General features: G+C 36.9%; 1 pseudogene; it reads right to left on the bottom strand.

Moving 5' to 3' along the window:
• Window positions 1-2,467: 2,467 nt before the first annotated feature.
• Window positions 2,468-2,586, bottom strand: LOC111735546 (annotated as a pseudogene).
• Between the last annotated feature and the right edge of the window lie 3,569 nt (window positions 2,587-6,155).

Raw genomic sequence — 6,155 nt, 5'->3', positions numbered from 1 at the left:
ATTTTCCGTACCGTTGATCGGTCTATTTAGATTTTCCAGTTCTTCGTGATTCAGTCTAGGAAGGTTGTGTATTTCTAAGAACTTGTCCTTTCTTCTAGGTTATTGAATTTGGTGCCACATAGTTTTTCATAGTATTGTTGTAATGATCCTTTATATTTCTGTAGTTTCTGTCGTAAGTTCTCTTTCATTTCTGATTTTGTTTATTTGTGTCTTTCCTCTTTTTTTGTTAGTGACTCTAGCTAGGGGTTTGTCATTTTTACGGATCTTTTCCAATAACACGCTCTGTGTTGAGTTGATTTTTTTTTATTTGTCATTTTGTCGTCAGTTTCATTCAATTTTTCTATAATTTTTATTGTTTCTGCTGTGTTTGGGCTTCATTAGTTCTTCTTTTTGTAGTTCTTTGAGATGTAATGTTATGTTGTTTATTTGGGATTTTTCTTGTTTCTTGAGATAGCCGTATAATGATGTAAACTTTCCTCTTTTTCCCACTTTTGCTGTTCCCCAAAACTTTTGATATGTTGTATGTTCATTCTCATTAGTTTTTGTTTCTTTTTATCTCTCCACTTATTTCTTCTTTGATCCATTCATTCATTAGTATCATGTTGTTTATTCTCCACATATTTATGATATTTCTTGCTTTTTGTTTTGCATTTCCTCTCCGGTCCAGGACCAAATGGCTTCACTACTGAATTCTTCCAAGCATTCAAAGATGATTTAATACCTGTCCTTCTCAAAGCATTGTTATTGGAGAATATGTTTGGTAGGATTTCAGTTTTCTTAAATTCATCGATGCTAATTTTGTGTTCCAACATGTGGTCTATGCTTGAGAATGTTCCGTGTGCACTAGAGGTTATACTAGGTAATTTATAATCTGGTGATTTGGGATAAAAGGCTCTCTAATGTCAATTATGTCCAATAGGTCTAATGTGTCATTGCAGGCTGATATTTCCTTATTACTTTTCTATTTCAGCAATCTATCCATAGCTGTCGATGGGTTATTTCGGTCTTGTACTATCGTTCGTTTTTGTCAGTTTTTCCCTTTTATTCCACTAGTAGTTGATTTACATTATTTTGGACTCCCTGATTGGGAGCATATATATTGATAAGTGTTATGTCTTCTTGATGTATTGTCCCCTTTATCACTATGAAATACCTTTTTTCTTTGAAGTCTGTTTTGTCAGATATGAGAATGGCTACTCCCGCTTTTCTCTGGATGCCATTTGCTTGGAGTATTGTTTTCTGCCCTTTCACTTTGAGTCTGTATTTATCCTTGAGTGAGATGTATCTCAGGAAGGCAGCATATGGTTGGATTTTGTTTTTTGATCCAATCTGTAACTCTTTCCCTTTTTTTGTGTGTCTGTGCGTTCTGTCCATTTTCATGTACATTTTATCTTTTGTTTTCTGGTAGCTAGGTGTCCCCATTGTTTCTTTGCCCTTGTGTTTCAGTCTGTTATTTTAGTTTGGTGGTTGCTATGATTTTTTTTCCCCTCTCTTCCCTCTTTCTTTATGTTGTAGGTCTCAGTTCTGGATTTCTTTGTGCGTGTGTCATCACCATTAAGTTTATGTAAAAAAATATTTCGTATGTACAGTAGCCCTTTTTCTTCTGTGTTTGTCTTATCTCTATTTCCCTTTGCTAGTCGGACATTTACCCCCTCCTTTTTTCTCTTTTGGTTGTCAAAAATTATCCGTATTTATGTTCTGAGTTCATTTTGGAGTTGGAGTAGTTCTTCTCTTTTTAAAGTGTTTTTACAACTTTAACCATTATATAATATTTAAGTATATAATACCCTTTTCTGAGTAAGGGTTTCAATTTCCTGCTTCTGTTTGTCTGTTAGTCGTCTTACTCATAGTTTTGTCTGCTTCAGGTAGAATAACCCCCTTCAGCATTTACTGGAATGCAGGCCTTGTGCTAGAAAATTCCTTCAGCTTCTGTATATTTGAAAATGTCTCTTATTTCTCCTCATATCAAAGGATAACTCTGCAAGATAAATGATTCTTGGGTGGTAACTTTTCTCTTTCAATAGTTTGAATATTTGATTCCACTGCCTCCTAGCTTTTAAAGCTTCCTCTTAGAAATCTGATGATAATCTAATTGGATTTCCTTTATGAGTTACTGTCTTCTATTCCCTGGCTGCCTTGAGAATTCTTTATTTATCATTAGTATCTGACAGTTTTAATATAACGTGCCTTGGAGAAGCCTTTTTGGATTGAGATAATTAGGTGTTGTGCTAGCTTCTCGGATTCGAGGATCCAGTTCTTTCCATAGGATTAGGAAATTCTCACCGACTATTTATTTGAATAGGCTCTCGGCTCTCTGTTCCATTCTCTCTTCTCCTTCTGGCGTACCCATTATTCTTATATTGCTCTTTCTCTCTTTTTTTTTTTTTTCAGTTGAGGCAACCCTTTGTTGACCTCACAGATTGCAAGGACCTTGTCAGCTTACAGTCTTTTACTTTTTATTTTTTTATACCTACAGCACCTGATCTTCCCAGGTGGTCTCCCATCCAAGTACTAACCAGGCCTGACCCTGCTTAGCTTCCGAGATCAGATGGGATCAGGTTTGTTCAGGGTGGCATGGCAATGGCTCTTTCTTAAGGAGTTAGTTCTTGTAATGTTCTTTCATTTTTTTTTTCACTCTTAAATCTCTCTCTTCATCCATCTGAGTCATTTACAAGTTTCTGTCTTTGATATCACTAAGTTTTTCCTCCATTTGATCAGCTCTATTTCCTAAGCTCCTATATCATTCTTCATCTCTTTTATTGAGTTCTTCAGCTCCAGAATTTCTATTTGGTTCTTTTTTAGAGTTTCACTCTCTTTGGTAAAGTATTCCTTTTGTCCACTGATTTTACTTCTGAGTTCATTAAACTACCTGACTTTTCTTGCATCTTTTTGAGTTTTCTCAGAACTGCAGTCTTGAATTCTGTCACTCAAATCATATGTTTCTATGCCTCTAGGTTTACTTTCTGTAGCTATTGCATTGTCGTCAGAGTGCCTTATTACTTTGATTTTTCATGGTATTTGATGAACTATTTCTGTTACTAGGCATTTATGGGAATGAACTCTTCTTTTTCAAAGTTTTGTTATTATTAAGAGTGATGTTTCTTCAGCAGGTGGATAAGAAGAGTTTTTTCTTCTGTTTTCCAGTAGGTGGCGCTTGAAGGAGCGCATGCCTCCTGCACTGCCCAGGCCTGCTCATCTCTGCTCAATGAAAAATGCCCTTTCTTCCCTGGGGAGGAGGGTGCCGCCTCTGTCTCAGGGCTCCACCCCTGTGGGAGAATGTGATTGGTGATGTGGTTATGAATCCCTGAGGTCCTGGCGCGTCCCCAGTAGCCAGACACAGTGTTGCACTTCCTGAGATGTCCCAGTGGTTCCTGCTGGCTAGAGGGAGTGCGGAGGGTGGGAGGGGGGAAAAGGATGTCCAGAGAGGTAGTTGGTGTGATTGTGGCTTTGTTCTCCTCCCAGTAATGTCGACTGCCAGGCGTCAGCTACATCTCCTCTGTATCTCTACCCTTATCATTGAGATTAGCTGCAGTGCGTTTCTGCCACTCAAAAGAAGTTTCTCCAATACTCGGGATGTAGATACTGGGGTTTGAGCTTCACACTTGCTGTTACATTACTTTCTGGGGTTCGTTGCTAGCTATGGGAGAGTTGGGGGAGGTGACCAGGCTCCGTGGCTTTGTGTTCTGCCTGGCAGTGGCAGCTGCTAGAGCACAGCTATCGCACTTCTGTATTCTGGCCTCTGCCCCATAGATCACTGGGTTCAGCCTTAGTATATGCTGATCATTCAGGCAGGAATGCTCCAGGCTACAGAGAGTGCATGCAGCAACCTGATTCCCTGATTCCTTCCCTCTCACGGAGCCCTGCAGTGAGCTCTGGGGTGTGCCCAGGACACCCGTCTCACTCTTCTTTCCTCCTTCCGTGTTTGCCCCAGATTTGTCCACCTTCAGATGTTTCCGTGGGCCGATCTCTCAGAAGTGTTTGTGTGTTAGGCTGGGAATCCTTTGTTAGATTATAGCTGTTCGACTTGTAGGTTGAAAGAGAGAGCTCAAGGGGACCCCTCATTCCACCATACTTCTGATGTCACATTTTTTTTTTTTGACTGCACACTTTCACATTTATTTTTCTGATCCAGGTCTAAGATGTATGAAGCAAAAAAGAAATAAAACATAGAAAATAAAACGTGGAAAGTAGCACCATGTTGCTCCTTGGATTTTGAGGTTCCTAGTTAGTCTTCCTTAGTCTTTTCACCCTTTAGAGTATTTTTATGTTTGTTTTTATATATACTTTCCAGAAATTTTAGTTGTAATTAGGATGAGAAATAAGGAAAGTATGTCTATTCCATCTTCTGGGAACCAGACATCTACAATTTTTTTTTTAACCTAAATGTCCTTTATAAGCAATAGATGCTTTTCTTTTCTGCCATTATTTGCTTAATTTCTTTTAATGTAATTATTTCACTCATCTCATTAATATTTCTTCATTTTCAAGCTTGTACCAAGTACAGGTGATGTGCCTGAGTTAAATTATTGAGGGAAAGCTTAGTAGAAAAACAGCAAGGATATATGGAGGATAATAGAGAAAATCAGTATTGTGGTTATTTGTTATTCAGTAATAACAAGTAGAATATTATGTATTTATTATTGTTATGTTTAGTAGTTGCTCAAGGGATGTATATTTGAGTTCTTTACTTTTCATACTCTCAGTGGAATTAGATAGTATCACTTCCTGTAACTGTAACCTCCCTCACTACACTATAATTCTCTTTATGCTACCTTTCGTTTGTGTTCTTGTTCTGTAGTTTATATCAATAATATCATTTGCTGTTTTTCCTTTCAAGTGTCAGATGTCTCTCAGATAAACAATAGAAAGCATTAGTTTTTTATATTTATCCACTCGTTTGCCTTATCTAGTGTTCTTCACAACTTCTTGTAGCCCTGTAGTTCGTGGTTTCCATCAGTCGTCATTTCCCTTTGGCCTGAAGAACTTCCTTGTTGAATTGTGTCGCTCAAACAAGTCCTAACTCCTGGTACTTTGGAATGTGACCTTCTTTGGAAATAAGATCTTTACAGATGTAGTCAAGATGAGGTCATTAAGTTTGGCCCTAATTGGTTGTGACTGATGTCCTTCTATGCATATCTGTGTCTATGTCCCAAGGAGATATTTGGACACAGACACAGATATGCCTAGAGGGAAGAGTATGCGAAGATACACCCAGAGCGAATGCCATATGAAGATGGAGGATTTGGAAAAATGCATGTGTAAGCAAAGGAATGCCAAAGGTTGCTGCTGGGAAACCACTAGAAGCTAGGAAGAGGCCAGAAAGGATTCCCCTATAGGTTTTAGAGGGTGCACGGCCATGTCTTCAGCTTGGTTTCAGACTTCCAACTTCCAAAACTGTGAGACAAGAAATTTCTTTTATATTTTTTTAAAGCAATCCAGTATATGGAATTGTTTTTATGGTAACCATTGGAAAGTTATACATTCCTTAAATATTACTTGTATCCAGTTAGGCCAATGACAAATTGTCTCAGATTTACTTATGTAGATACGTCTTACTCACTCTCAGTTTAGAAGAGTAATTTGTTGAATCTAAAATTCTGGTTTGAAAGTTTTATCTTTTCATTTATAATTGAAACAGGATGCTCTATTTTCTCAGATTCTCTATGGATTTTGTGGAGAAGGCCATAAACGTTTAAATCATCATTCCCAGATAGGTAATATATGTATTTCTTGAAACTTTTGGTGGATATCCATTTATTCAGTTCATTAAAATGTTTTGCATTTTATATGTATTTCAAATATAGTTTACTAATGAAATAAAAAACTTGTTGTATTGTAAACAAAAATCATCCCATTTATTTAAAAAAATTACTTTTGATAAATAGCAAAAAAACTGAAATGAGAAAAAAAGGGTGCATGAAAAGTACCATAAGCAAAATAGAACCAGTTTTTCTTATAATATACAAATGTCTTCACTGTTTATATACAAATGAAAATAATATCAGCACAAAAGTAGAATATCAAAAATGTTTTAATTGTTTCTGATCTGATGCTAATGTTCATCGGGATGTGATAGTGTATGAGAGCGCAAAAATCTTTTTTCCCCCACAGCTTTATTTAGATGTAATAGACAAATAGCTCATCATTTTTACATT

This window comes from Pteropus vampyrus, unplaced genomic scaffold (genome assembly GCF_000151845.1).
Source record: "Pteropus vampyrus isolate Shadow unplaced genomic scaffold, Pvam_2.0 Scaffold1000003154, whole genome shotgun sequence".
In the NCBI taxonomy this organism is placed as follows: domain Eukaryota; kingdom Metazoa; phylum Chordata; class Mammalia; order Chiroptera; family Pteropodidae; genus Pteropus; species Pteropus vampyrus.
The sequence above is the reverse complement of the archived record's forward strand: the minus strand, read 5'-3'. Positions and strand labels throughout refer to the sequence as shown.